Source organism: Nerophis ophidion, linkage group LG29, assembly GCF_033978795.1.
Source record: "Nerophis ophidion isolate RoL-2023_Sa linkage group LG29, RoL_Noph_v1.0, whole genome shotgun sequence".
Classification (NCBI taxonomy): domain Eukaryota; kingdom Metazoa; phylum Chordata; class Actinopteri; order Syngnathiformes; family Syngnathidae; genus Nerophis; species Nerophis ophidion.
In genome coordinates this window covers 11522123-11538219 of record NC_084639.1, presented here as the reverse complement: position 1 = coordinate 11538219, position 16097 = coordinate 11522123, and the positions used below count along the sequence as shown (strand labels likewise).

Below are 16097 nucleotides of genomic sequence, written 5' to 3'. Positions count from 1 at the left end.
AGGAGAAAAAGAAAAGAAACGGCAGATCAACTGGTCTAAAAAGGGAGTCTATTTAAAGGCTAGAGTATACAAATGAGTTTTAAGGTGAGACTTAAAAGCTTCTACTGAGGTGGCATCTCGAACTGTTACCGGGAGGGCATTCCAGAGTACTGGAGCCCGAAAAGAAAACGCTCTATAGCCCACAGACTTTTTTTGGGCTTTGGGAATCACTAATAAGCCGGAGTCTTTTGAACGTAGATTTCTTGCCGGGACATATGGTACAATACAATCGGCAAGATAGGATGGAGCTAGACCGTGTAGTATTTTATACGTAATTAGTAAAACCTTAAAGTCACATCTTAAGTGCACAGGAAGCCAGTGCAGGTGAGCCAGTACAGGTCTAATGTGATCAAACTTTCTTGTTCTTGTCAAAAGTCTAGCAGCCGCATTTTGTACCAACTGTAATCTTTTAATGCTAGACATGGGGAGACCCGAAAATAATACGTTACAGTAGTCGAGGCGAGACGTAACAAACGCATGGATAATGATCTCAGCGTCTTTAGTGGACAGAATGGAGCGAATTTTAGCGATATTACGGAGATGAAAGAAGGCCGTTTTAGTAACGCTTTTAATGTGTGCCTCAAAGGAGAGAGTTGGGTCGAAGATAACACCCAGATTCTTTACCGAGTCACCTTGTTTTATTGTTTGGTTGTCAAATGTTAGAGTTGTATTGTTAAATTGAGGTCGGTGTCTAGCATATATATATATATATATATATATATATATATATATATATATATATATATATATATATATATATATATATATATATATATATATATATATGTATATATACATTATTGATATCATATTATTCTAAATAAAATAAAATACCATCAAGTCATACAGAAAATATAGGAAAGTGGTGCAAATTTAGATTCTTCTTATTATAAAATAACCATAAATTACCTCAAAACTTTACAAACATATTTTTTTAAATGGGTGAAAATTACATTCTCAGATTATTGTTATGAAAAAAAACTTACAAGTTACCTCAAAATATTATAACAGTGGTAGGGAACCTATGGCTCTAGAGCCAGATGTGGCTCTTTTGATGACTGCATCTGGCTCTCGGATAAATCTGAGCTGACGTTGCTTAACACGATAAGTAATGAATAATTCCACTTGTTATCACAGTGTTAAAAATAATGTTCATAACATAAAACATTCTCATGCATTTTTAATCCATCCATCCGTTTTCTACCGCACCTGTTCAAAAAGTTGCGTTAATGGTAAGAAGTTATTTATTTATTTATTATTGGTTAGCGTGGGGCTTGCCCTCCTGGGGGTTCTTCAGACCACCAAGCACTGCCCTAAAAGCCTGTTTCAGGGTTACGATATTGTTTTATTTTTCAATAAGTCTCTCAGTTTCTTTCAAGCAATTGTCTTTTTCTTTGTCGTCCTTGCTCGTGCTTTGGCTCCAGCCCCAACCCCATCTCTCCTCCTGGCTGCTGCTTATAACAGAGCGACAGGTGATTAGATAACAAGGCCCAGGTGGGCCATCTATTGCTGATTTCGAGACTGATCGTGGCAACACCCTGCTTCGCTGCAGGCCCGCAGGCCCGCAGGCCACGCCCCCTCCACAGTTAGCTTCCGAATAACAATGTTATTACAAAGAACAAGAGACCTATTATACTCTAGAAATGTTGGTCTTACTTAAAAATGCACGCGTTTAGTTGTGTTCAGCGTTGAAAAAAAAATATTATATGGCTCTTACGGAAATACATTTTGAAATACTTGGCTTCTTGGCTCGCTCAGCCAAAAAGGTTCCCGACCCCTGTATTAAAAGTTCCCGACCCCTGTATTAAAAGAACAATAAAGTGGTAAACATTATATTCGTTTACCATTAAGCATTACAAAAATATTTTGAAAATGTAAAAAAAAAAGTTGTTAATCAATATATATTAGATTTTCTAGCCATTAAAAAAGTGCTAAAATTATATCAGGTTATTGCTATGAAATCCAGGGAAAACACGCACCCTCCCAAAAATGTAATAAAAAAAAAAATAAAGAAGTGCACGGCAAAAAGTGTACCTAAAGAAAAATAATTTATTTAGAAAAGTATCGAAAAGTATGGAAATAATTTGGGTACCGGTACCAAAATATTGGTATGGGGACAACACTATTAGGCACATATCTGTTATTAGTAAAAGGTAGCAAACAATTAGCACTTTGAATTTGTGTTCGGTCCTTTTGTTTTCCATAAAATTGTAACTTGGATGCACAACTTTTTAACAGATAATTTATTTACCTAATTTGCGTGATTAGTGCCAAGTCTGTGTACTTAGTTTTGTTTTTTGGTTTTAGTGTTGGTACCTAGTTTGGTCTCTATAAGCAGAATAACAAAACTGCTAAATGAAAGCCTCTTTGACAACCTCCTATATTTAAAAATAAAATAAAATTAGACTTTTTCTGGACCCAGGTGGTGGAGGTGTACCTAAAGTTGAGGCCCAAGAAGACGTCCTGACACCTGTGTGACTGTGACCTGGTGGCTAACGAGCGTTTGAACTTGAGGGGGTGCTGAGGCATGAACACCTGCGTGTGCACCCCGCCCCTCCTTCCTGCTACCTGTCAGCTTCTGCACTCAGCCAGAGGCCCCCCGAACAGAAGGGAAAAGAAAAGAAAGTATCCGTGAGACGTCTTCCCGGGTTGTCAAGTCGAGGGTCAGGGGTGAGAGGTCAGCGGAGGAGGGGTGTGTGTCAGGTGTTAAGTGGAGCAGACAAGTCGATGAAGGGCTTGTTCAATGTTGCTCACCTGCAGCCAGGTGGGTTGATTTTCTCTCCAATATATGTGAAAGTAACTAACACTACACTATAATACCTCATTAAGTACTTAACACTATAATACCTCATTAAGTACTAAACACTATAACACCTCATTAAGTACTTAACAGTACACTGTAATACCTCATTAAGTACTTGAGAACAGTTAATTATGATAATAATAATAATAAAGATATATATACGAATGTATAAATATATAGATACGTATGTGTATATATATATACATATGCATATATACGTATTTATATATGTATACAGTATATACGTAAGTATGTATACATATGTACATATATACATATATATGTATGTGTATATATACATACGTATGTGTAAATATACGTATGTGTATATGTATATACAGTACATATACGTATGTATATATGTATTTATATGTCTATTGTATGTATACATATATCTATGTATATATAAGAATGTATATATTTATATGTATATATACTCGTATGTCTATATATATGTATGTATACATGTATATATACATATGTATGTATATATACATGATTATATACATATGTACATATATGGATATATACATATGTATATATACATAGGTGTATATATGTTTGTGTATATGTATATATATGTATATATTTGTATGCATATATTTTACGTATATATATATGCATACATATGTAAATATACATATGCATATATATACATATGCATATTTATATACATATACATGTATGTGTATACATCTATATATATTTATACATACAAGTATATATCACATGTATGTATATATATGTATAAATGTATGTATACATGTGTATAGAAAATAGATGGCTGGATTTATATATGTACGTATGTATATGTATATATATATATATATATATATATATATATATATATACACACACACACACATATATATTTGTGTATGTATGTATTTGGGTATATATATACATATATATATGTATATACACACACATATATATATATTTGTGTATGTGTATAAATATATGTATATGTATATATATATGCATATATATATATATTTATATACATGCATATATATATATATTTAAAAACATGCACTGTTATGTGGTTATAATCCCAAATGAATAACAAATGAAAAAATATTTTAAAAATTGTAAAACGTTTATTAGATTTTGTTGGAAATAACCAAAAGTTATTTGTAATAATAATTTCACTAGATTTGTACTTTTTAAATTTTTTACTTAATCTTGAAAATACATATTGAAATAAATATACATATATATATATATATGTGTTCTATTTATATATAACTGTAAATTACCTCCATGCATTATGAAAAGTACCCTTGAAATGTCCATAAATGGTACGACATTTAATTTAATAATTTTTTCATAAATACATAATACATACCCAACAACTACTAGTATGAAAATAAATGCTATTTTATGATTGTATTCTCCTATATTTCTCCCAGCTGTAGAGGCATAGCGAGTGTGACAGCGTGTGATTTTGTGTCACCCTCTCTGCTGGACCCGTACACGCTGCACCCTGAGCACGGTGCGTTTAGGTGACAAAGGAAGCGACATTGAAAGGTTAAACATGGCACGGCGGGGCTAATCCGCCAGGTCGGTGACACCCGATCGGCCGTGTAAGTCAAGAGCGAGGGGTCATATTTAATTAGACTGTAATTAGAATAGCCCCCTTCACACAATGTGAAAACCAAAGATATTGTTTGCGTTTATTTGCTATTTTGGCCACGATCTCCTCTTCCAGCTGCGGGCTGTTGACTGAAGCATGTGCACAATGTTTGTTGTGTGGAAGACCCACTGGTGAAAGACACCGCTGAGGTGACAACACTTCATTTGAAGACGTGATGAGGCTGGAAGTGTGATAAAACAATCAAATGTGTGCACTATTCATGCAAGGCAATGATCAAATGAAAACCAAAATGCACACTACACATAAAGTGCAATTCAAGTATACAACAACAGTTGGTGAAGTGACTTGATTTGCCTTTTGCATTGGCAAACACTTTATTGTGATGTCTCTTAAAACCCTGAGGCACCAACATTGTCTGGACAACAATGCCTTTTATTCTCATCTCGACCTATTGTCAACTTAAACAGCACCTTTCTCTGCAGCATGTACATTATAATCATTATCTACAGCATGTATGTTGTAATCATTCATGCAGCATGTGCATTATAATCATTATCTAAAGAATGTACATTAGAATTATTTATTCAGCATGTGCATTATAATTCATGCAAAATGTACATTATAATCATCATCTGCAGCATGTATGTTATAATCCTTCATGCAGCATGTGCATTATAAGTATTCATGCAGCATGTGCATTATAACCATTTTCTAAAGCATGTACATAAAAATCTGTTATGCAGCATGTGCATTATAATTATTCATGCAACATTTACAATATAATCAATCATGCAGCATGTACATTATAATCATTCATGCAGAATGTGCGTTATAATTATTCATGCAGCATATGCATTATAATATGTATTATAGTTATTCTTGCAGCATTTACATTATAATCATTATCTGCAGCATGTGCATTATAATCATTCATGCAGCATGTGCATTGTAATCATTATCTACAGCTTGTAAATGATAGTCATTCATGCAGCATGTACATTATAATCGTTCTCTACACAATAATACTCATCCATGCAGCATGTACATTATAATCGTTCTCTACAATAATACTCATTCATGCAGCATGTACATTATAATCATTCATGCAGCATGTACATTATAATCATTCATGCAGAATGTGCATTATAATTATTCATGCAGCATATGCATGATAATTATTCATGCATCATTTACATTATAATCATTATCTGCAGCATGTGCCTTATATTCATTCATGCAGCATGTACATTAGACTCATTCATGCAGCATGTACATTAGACTCATTCATGCAGCATGTACATTATACTTATTCATGCAGCATATACATTATAATCATTCATGTAGCATGAACATTATAATCATTCATGCAGCATATGCATTATAATTATTCATGCATCATTTAAATTATAATCATCTGCAGCATGTGCATTATATTCATTCATGCAGCATGTACATTAGACTCACTTAATGCAGCATGTACATTATACTTATTCATGCAGCATGTACAATATAATCATTCATGTAGCATGTGCATTATAATTATTCATGCAACATTTACATTATAATCAATCATGTAGCATGTAAATTATAATCATTCATGCAGAATGTGCATTATAATTATTCTTGCACGTACATTATAATCATTCATGCAGCATATGTATTATAGTTATTCATGCAGCATGTGCATTATAATCATTATCTACAGCTTGTAAATGATAGTCATTCATGCAGCATGTACATTATAATCGTTCTCTACAATAATACTCATCCATGCAGCATGTACATTATAATCGTTCTCTACAATAATACTCATTCATGCAGCATGTACATTATAATCATTCATGCAGAATGTGCGTTATAATTATTCATGCAGCATTTACATTATAATCATTATCTGCAGCACGTGCGTTATATTCATTCATGCAGCATGTACATTAGACTCATTCATGCAGCATGTACATTATACTTTTTCATGCAGCATGTACATTATACTTTTTCATGCAGCATGTACAATATAATCATCCATGTAGCATGGGCATTATAATTATTCATGCAACATTTCCTTTATAATCAATCATGTAGCATGTACATTATAATCATTCATGCAGAATGTGCATTATAATTATTCATGCAGCATGTACATTATCATCATTCATGCAGCATATGTATTATAATTATTCATGCAGCATTTACATTATAATCATTATCTGCAGCATGTGCATTATAATCATTCATGCAGCATGTACATTATAATCATTCATGCAGCATGTGCATTATAATCATTATCTACAGCGTGTAAATGATAGTCATTCATGCAGCATGTACATTATAATCGTTCTCTACAATAATACTCATTCATGCAGCATGTACATTATAATCATTCATGCAGCATGTACATAATAATCATTATTATAATCAAATTATATTTTTTCTTTGTTTGTTCAACATTAAGTTCATTGAACATTTAACAATAACACTCTTTTTAGACACACACACACACGCACACGCACACAAACACACATTACGGCTCTCATAAAAAATAAACCATATTCTCACACACTTGTTTGCCACTTATGACACCGGCTTACTTTAAAACCTATAAATGACAAAAAAAAAAATTGCCTCCTCAATCTTCATGACAGTCAGAACATGCGACTCTGCAATATTTTAGGCCTGCGTACGAATGCAAAGAATGCGAAAGTCTTATACTTGGATTAAGTTTCTAAATATTGTTTTTTATTTCATCATATGTGTGAATGCTTTGGAGCATTAATGTGACAACCGGCTCGCATGGTGATAGGGGGTTTGTTCTCCCAGGATGCAATCGGACTTCGGACACAGCGTGAAGGTAGGAAATTATTTCTTTTAAAAATAAATCAGAACAAACAAAAATGTGCTCAAAGCACGGACGGCAAAAACAAAAGGGGCTAGCGTGGAAGTTAGCAACAAACAGAGACTAGCGTGGAAGCTAGTCTACGGGTACCAGGAATTAAAAGTCTTCATCTTTTGCATAAAGCAAATTAGGAAGCCAGGCCGAGTGAGACTAAATAGCCCTCTGAATAGTGCCCGGGCGATAGGTGAGAGTCCTGAACACTAACCAGAGGCAGGTGAGTGCAATCTGCCGTCATGGCAACTGAAAACAACAAAAATTCCAAAACCAACCATTTAAACTCCTTCAGACCATTCAAGTTTTTTACCATTTTCCCAAAAATTGCCGCTTTTGCCAAAATTCCCAAATTTTGGGGAAATTCCCATTGAAATCAACGGTACATTCTTCAAACTTCTACAACTCCCACATTTTCAAAATTTTCAGCCTGTTTGGGAATCATGTGCTCTACTTCCAACAATTCTAAAAAAAAAATTCCAGGATTTCAGTTCAACTCCAGCATTGGAGCATTCACACACAATTCCTTCAGGAATTGCCTCATCTAGTTTAATATATATGTTTCATGCTAAAAACAATCAAAAGTATGATTTTTTGGGGGGGGGGGGGGTTATGTGTCTTTTCTGCTAGTAAACCAAAACTGCACCCAACATATATCGCGGCACTTCATTTTCGACATCTTTACATGCAACCATTACCGATAAAATTTGTAATATGTTAAAACACACACACACACACACATATACACACACACACACACACACACATATATATACACACACACATATATATACTTACACTTTCATGGAAGTATAATTGTGACAATAAATGCTATATATGAGTGTATAGATTTACATATATATATATACATCTATATATATAAATATATATATATATATATAAATATATAAGCATATATATATATATTCATATACATTTTTATATATATACATTTATATATATATGCTTATATATATATACATCCATTTTGTAACGCTTGTCCCTTTCGGGGTCGCGGGAGGTCGTAGGAGCCTCTCTATATATATATATATATATATATATATATATATATATATATATGTGTGTATATATATGTATGTATGTATATATGTATATATATATATATATATATATATATATATATATATATATATATATATGCATATATGTACATCCATCCATTTCCCACCGCTTATTCCCTGTTTGGGGTCGTGGGGGGGGGGGTCTGGCGCCTATCTCAGCTACAATTGGGCGGAGGGCGGGGTACACCCTGGACAAGCCGCCATCTCGTATATATATATATATGTATATATATATATATATATATATATATATATATATATATATATATATATATTTTTTTTCCTGAAGGAAGCAATAAAGTACTCGTACTATCTATCTATCTATCTATCTATCTATCTATCTATCTATCTATCTATCTATCTATCTATCTATCTATCTATCTATCTATCTATCTATCTATCTATCTATCCATCCATCCATCCATCCATCCATCCATCCATCCATCCATCCATCCATCCATCCATCCATCCATCCATCCATCCATCCATCCAGATAACTATATACATATATAGAGCTATAGATGGATGGATAAATATTTATCAATATATATATATTTATACATAAATATATATTTGTATATATATATATCAATATATATATTTGTATATATATCTATCAATATATATATTTGTATATATATATCAATATATATGTATATATATATATATATATATATATATATATATATATATATATATATATATATATATATATATATATATATATATATATATATATATATATATATATATATATGTGAAAGTATCCTTCAATGTGTTAGTGTTAGGTATGCTAACAAACATTTCCACGGACTTTTATTATTAGCATTTTTTGACAGTGTCACTTCCGCTACTTTCCTGTAGGTGTCACTTCCGCTTCCTTTTTGACTTGTGTTAATGTGTGCTATCTTGTTCTCTCTGCTAACTTCAATCGGTGCTCCAATCTTCGACCAGGTGAGTCTGTTGTTGACTGTATTAGACTCATTTAGACTATTAATAGACATTACTATGTTTATTTAATTGTTTAATGGTGTTTTACGGACATTATGTGTGCTGTGTTGTTAAGAAGCTATCGGCTAACACTGTTATCACTGTTAAGGCTTGCATTGCTGCCGCTAATGTGGCTAGCTCACACATGCTAATGTGAAACTGAATTATATTCACAGCTTGATTGTGTATTTATGTTTTCTGTTCTTTATATTATGCCTCTAGTACTTGTATACTTTAAACATATATATATATATATATATATATAGGCATAAGATACATTGTTGTTTTATTAAATGACATACATATTAATAAGAGATGTCCGATAATATCAGACTGAATTGAAGTGAATTATATTTATATATATTATAACTCAAAGTGCTTTACATAGGGAAACCTAATGTGTAAGTTACATTTGAACCAGAGTAGGTGGGACTGGGAGCAGGTGGGTAAAGTGTCTTGCCCAAGGACACAACGGCAGTGACTAGGATGGCGGAAGCGGAAATCAAACCTGCAACCCTCAAGTTGCTGGCACGGCCACTCTACCAACCATACCAGCCAATAAATACTTTAAAATGTAATATCAGAAAATATCGGTATCAGTTTCAAAAAGTAAAATGTATGACTTTTTAAAACTCAGCTGTGTACACGTACGTAGGGAGAAGTACAGAGCACCAGTAAACCTTAAAGGCACTGCCTTTGCGTGCCGGCCCAGTCACATATTTTCACACACACAAGTGAATGCACCGCATACTTGGTCAACAGCCATACAGGTCACACTGAGGGTGGCCGTATGAACAACTTTAACACTGTTACAAATATGCGCCACACTGTGAACACACACCAAACAAGAATGACAAACACATTTTGGGAGAACATCCGCACCATAACACAACAGAACAAATACTCAGACTCCCTTGCAGCACTAACTCTTCCAGGACACTACAATATACACCCACCCTGCTAACCCTACCCCTACCCCTACTCCACATCAACCCCCCCCAAACCCCGCCCACCTAAACATCCTCATGCTCTTCCAAGTTCCAAGCTGCTGTTTTGAGGCATGTTAAAAAAAATTAGAAATAATGCACTTTGTGACTTCAATTATGAATGTGGCAGTGCCATGTTGGTAATTTTTTCCATAACTTGAGTTGATTTATTTTGGAAAGCCTTGTTACATTGTTTAATGCATCCAGCGGGGCATCACAACAAAATTAGGAATAATAATGCGTTAATTCCATGATTGTATATATCGGTATCGGTTGATATCGGTATCGGTAATTAAGAGTTGGACAATATCGGATATCGGCAAAAAAGCCAATATCGGACATCTCTTATATTAATAAGTATTTTACTTGTGTATTACAGATACTAACCTAACCGAAAGTCCCACTGTGTATACTCCAATATGCATCATTAAATTTGACTAGTCCAACTGTTCTCTGACCAGAACCCCAACGTGGTAAATATCCTAATAAACCAGTCTCAGAGTTTAGTAATCAACACTTAGTGTACATTTTCCACACTTATTGGTTTACGTACATTACATACTTATAGGTTTGGACGGAGTACGTCTCACAAGAACACCGTTACTGGAAGTTAGCACTACCTTTGACAGCCCTAGTTAACCCTTAGATGCATAAGTGGGTCAAAAATGACCCGGTGAGGTTGTTTTCTTGAAATATCTTTGTAATGAACATTTTTTAACATTTCATATTCCAGGTATTCCTCAAAAAACATGTTTTTGACATAATTCCATTTACATTTCTAATTTACCTTTTAAAAATTTTAAGAAATTTTAGTTTTTGTACTACTACCCCAAGCTTCCATAAGTGGGTCACAAATGACCCGCATGCATTTTCTTTGGAATCCAATGGGAACCTTCAATTCTTATCAGCTGTGGCTGTCTGGAATAAATAAATTGTGGACCACACGGGCTATATCAGAAGTTTGACCCTTCAGGAAGACTATTTTACACAGCAATAGCTGATACATGTAAGTATTATTGTCATATAGTATTGTGTGTGTGTGTTTTTCATGACTTATTCACTGCTTTTATTTATCAACGGATTAGCCTTGTTTATAACTAGCTAAAACTAGCTAGCTAACTAAGTCAGCTAACATTACTATTTGTATTGTGTTTGTGCGTGTGAGAGTGTTTGTATTATTCATCAATAAATTAACCTACTTTACAACTAGCTAACACTAGCTAGCTAACTAAGTTAGCTAACATTACTATTTGTATTGTGTTTGTGTGTGTGAAAGAGTGTTAGTATTATTCATCAATAAATTAGCCTACTTTACAACTAGCTAACACTAGCTAGCTAGCATTACTATATGGTATTTAGTGTGTATGTGTGTGTAAGTGAGTGCTACATATTGATCTATTGAAAACATTACTCTCATGTTTCTTCATCAAGGTGTCATGGCTGCTAGATACACAGTTGAAATGGTCCTACAGATGCTGGATGATGGAGAGGCAGTAACGGGGTTGGACTCAGAGTCTGAAATTTCTGATGATGAGGACCCAGACTATTGTCCAGGTGGCAGTGGCAGTCGTCCACCTGGAAATCCAACTGAACAGGATCAATCTGACTCAGAAGATTCCCCTTCGGTGTCCTCTGAAGAAGAAAATATCATGTCCAACAGAATGAGTCGGAAGGGCTCTTACTGGAGCGAGTTACCTCCCACCCAGGGTAGAACACAGAGCCACAATATCATCAGAAGTCGGTCAGGGCCTGCAGAAGGGCTTAGCACCACTGTCTCACCAAAAGATGCATGGGAGCTCTTTGTCACTGATGATATAATACAAGAGGTGATGAAGTGCACAAACTTGGAAGGACGGAGAGTAGCAACAGCTAGAAGAAAAGAATGGACAAATGTCACTAAAGATGAATTCATGGCCTTCATTGGATTGACCTTGCTTGCAGGAAGTGAGAAGAACTGGGATGTTTCAGTCCGTGAGCTTTTTGGGAGTCCTCTACATAATCCCATGTACAAGGCCACTATGGCTGTTGGAAGATTTGAAGACATTCGCCGTACCTTGCGCTTCGATGATAAGAGGACCAGAGCCTTCCGACTGGAAACAGACCATATGGCAGCCTTGCGCTATGTCTGGGACCTGTTCCTGGTCAACTGCAGACAGCGATTCATCCCCAGTGATTGTGTCACTGTGGACGAACAGCTTGTGCCATTCAGGGGTAGGTGCAAGTTCTTACAGTACATGCCAAGCAAGCCCGCCAAGTACGGCCTAAAGATCTTCTGCGTTTGTGATGCACGCATCCCCTATGCAATAGATGGTATAGTTTACACAGGGAGAAAACCAGGTGAAGAGGTTCAGAAGAATCTGGGGGAAAACATTGTCAAGCAGTTGTGTGGTAGATTTAGAAACACAGGTCGCAACATCACAATGGATAACTTTTTCACCAGTGTGCCTCTTGCACAGCATCTTCTAGAGAAGGATCTCACTATTGTGGGGACTCTACGTATGAACAAGCCAGACATCCCTCCTCTGATGAAGCCTTCCAAGTCCAGGGAGGTTCACAGCACAGAGTTTGGATTCAACAACAGCCTTACCATGGTCAGCTATGTCAGAAAGAAAGCAAAAGCTGTTGTGCTCCTGAGCACGATGCACCACGACAAAGTAGTGGATGAAAATAGCAGAAAGAAAAAACCAGAAGTGATCACATTTTACAACTAGACGAAAGGAGGTGTAGACACCACTGACCAGATGGTTGGAACCTACACCTGCAAGCGCCAAACACAGAGGTGGCCCATGGTGTTGTGGTACAACATAATTGACATCGCCACCCTGAATTCATACACCTTTTTCACGGCTCAGCACCCAGATTTCAAGAGCGGCATCACCAATGCACGACGGATCTTCCTCAAAGAGCTGTCAAAGGAGCTTGTCACCCCACACATGAGGAGTCGACTGGAAGGCTGCCCCCAACTGCAAACCCCGATTATTGAAGCAATGGAAAGGTGTGGGGTGACACAAGCCAAAATCCAGCCACAGGTGAGAAGCAGACAGGGCCAACCAAAGAGAAAGAGGTGTCAGATCTGCCCAAGTAACAAAGATCGCAAAGTTAACAACAGTTGTGGGAAATGCAATGTACCTGTGTGCAATGATCACAGCCAGAAACAGGTAGTTTGTCTGAACTGCATACAATGATGAGACCAGGCAAAACAGGGAAAAGAAAGAAGAACTGTCAATGACTGGACATACATACACACACGCACACACAATGGATGTTCACATTTTTTCTATTGCTGTTCTGGGTAATTTTGTTTTAAATTGTGAAGAAGAAAATTGAAGAATAAAGATATTTCAAACATGAAATCATTCTTGTGTGGTCCTAAATATATTACAAAATATTATACAAGTGATTATTCTTCACCAAAATGACAACAAATGGCATGAAAACACGTTGATTCTAACATGGGTCATTTTTGACCCACTTGTGGAAGAGTGTAGGGTCCAGTCACTCGTGCATCTAAGGGTTAAAATATTTAATTAAAGGCCTACTGAAACCCACTACTACCGACCACGCAGTCTGATAGTTTATATATCAATGATGAAATATTAACATTGCAACACATGCCAATACGGCCTTTTTAGTTTACTAAATTGCAATTTTAAATTTCCAGCGAAGTTTCCTGTTGAAAACGTCGCGGAATGATGACGCTTATGTTGACGCGTGCTTGTGACGTTATTGGTTGGAGCGGACATTGTATCCCAGCACCACTCACGGCTAAAAGTCGTCTGCTTTAATCGCATAATTACACAGTATTTTGGACATCTGTGTTGCTGAATCTTTTGCAATTTGTTCAATTAATAATGGAGACTATAAAGAAGAATGCTGTTGGTGGAAAGCGGTGGATTGCAGCTGCCTTTAGCAACCAAAACACAGCCGGTGTTTCTTTGTTTGTTGTGAAGCTTTAATATGGAACAGAGCGATCAAGCCAACATGTTTCTTGACCACATATCAACCGGCAGATTTCGTTCAGAAAATTGTGGTAATAAGTCAGCTCTTACCGGAGACATCAGCGGAGCTTGCGTCCTGCTGCAGCAGCAGTCAAAAAGGCAGCTGTGACTTTCTTGGCTCCTCCATGGCTTCCATCAGAGACACTGGCGGTCACCAAACCCCTCCGACTTTCAGGTATGACTATAATCTCACTAAAACACTAGTAACACAGTAATCAGATAAGGGATTTTCCAGAATTATCCTAGTAAATGTGTCTAATAACATTTGAATCGCTCTCACTGCGCTCGCCTTGCTTTTTCTTTTCTTTTCTAGTGCTTCACTCTAACTTTCCTCATCCACAAATCTTTCATCCTCGCTCAAATTAATGGGGTAATCGTCGCTTTCTCGGTCGGAATAGCTCTTGCTGCTGGTGGCTATGATTATAAACAATGTGAGGATGTGAGGAGCTCTACAACCCGTGACGTCACGCGCACATTGTCTGCTACTTCCGGTACAGGTAAGGAAGGCTTTTTTATTAGCGACCAAAAGTTGCAAACTTTATCATTGATGTTCTCTACTAAATCCTTTCAGCAAAAATATGGTAATATCGCGAAATGATCAAGTATTACACATGGAATGGACCTGCTATCCCCGTTTAAATAAGAAAATCTAATTTCAGTAGGCCTTTAAATACCTAGTGGTGACAAGCCAATGTTTTCAACATGTTAACATAGTTTTTTGTGTGAATTGTTAGGATTCAACAATGAATTCTATATATATATATATATATTTTATTGCTATTCTTGTACGGACTAACTCGTCACGTTGGTAAAAAGAAGGTTGACCGTAAAGTTTTGCTGTATGTTTTTATGATGCAGGATTGTTTCCACTCCTCAGGTGGAGGTGGTTTCATTCTAAGTGAGCCACTATTGTGGCCCCGCTCTTTAAAGTTCTTCAAACCAGGAAATGCTTAAACGCCTCTAATTAGTGGATATTCCCTGCAGGATGTGTCTCTGGCACTCCTTCTGCCACGTTGATCTGACAGGAGTCGCGGCCCCTGGGGGTCCCGCCCATCAATTACGGGGCCGTCCGTCGTAGTTGAAGAGTTAGACTCACTCAATCCCCCCCGTTTGGCCTTCGACACTTTCTGCTTGACTTTGACTTTGAAATCAGCTCGACGGCTGTCTGTCTTTACGGCGAATTAACTTAGCACAGAAGGTCAACAAGAAACACACACACACACACACACACACACACACACTGATTTCCCCTTATAAACACAGCTCTCTCGAGCTGTTCTTTACTCCAAAGTAGACGGTAACACACTTTTAAGTAGCTCCAATCTTCATTCATTAATATTTTTTCCCTTTTTTTTGGGACTGATGAAGTCGAATTTGATTTAACACTCAAATGACTTAAAGTAACACATACCATAATTAAATCCATTATTGGATGCAAAGAGTATAGAAGTGGTAATAATGATAATCAACACAATAAACTTTAAAAGTCGTTTAAAAAGTATTTTATTAATTAATAAATTTATTTGTAGAAATATAACTTATTTATATTTGTTGATTAAATAAAACTTATAAAACAGTTAAATAAAAATATTTGTTTATCTAGTGGGGGAAAACAGTGATACATGTTTGTGTTATTTTAGGCAAATCAGTAAATTGTATTTTATATAATTTACGATTCTTTCAAAATGAATATTACATTTTACATGTATTTAACATTT

General features: G+C 35.7%; 1 long non-coding RNA gene across 1 annotated transcript in view; it reads left to right on the top strand.

The window, feature by feature from the left end:
- The first annotated feature begins 9265 nt into the window (after positions 1-9265).
- The window catches only part of LOC133546095 (uncharacterized), a 59512-nt gene continuing 52680 nt past the window's right edge, over positions 9266-16097 (top strand). Inside the window, exon 1 of the long non-coding RNA XR_009804984.1 lies at positions 9266-9359. This is a non-coding gene — a long non-coding RNA (uncharacterized LOC133546095). The remainder of the gene's footprint in view (positions 9360-16097) is intronic.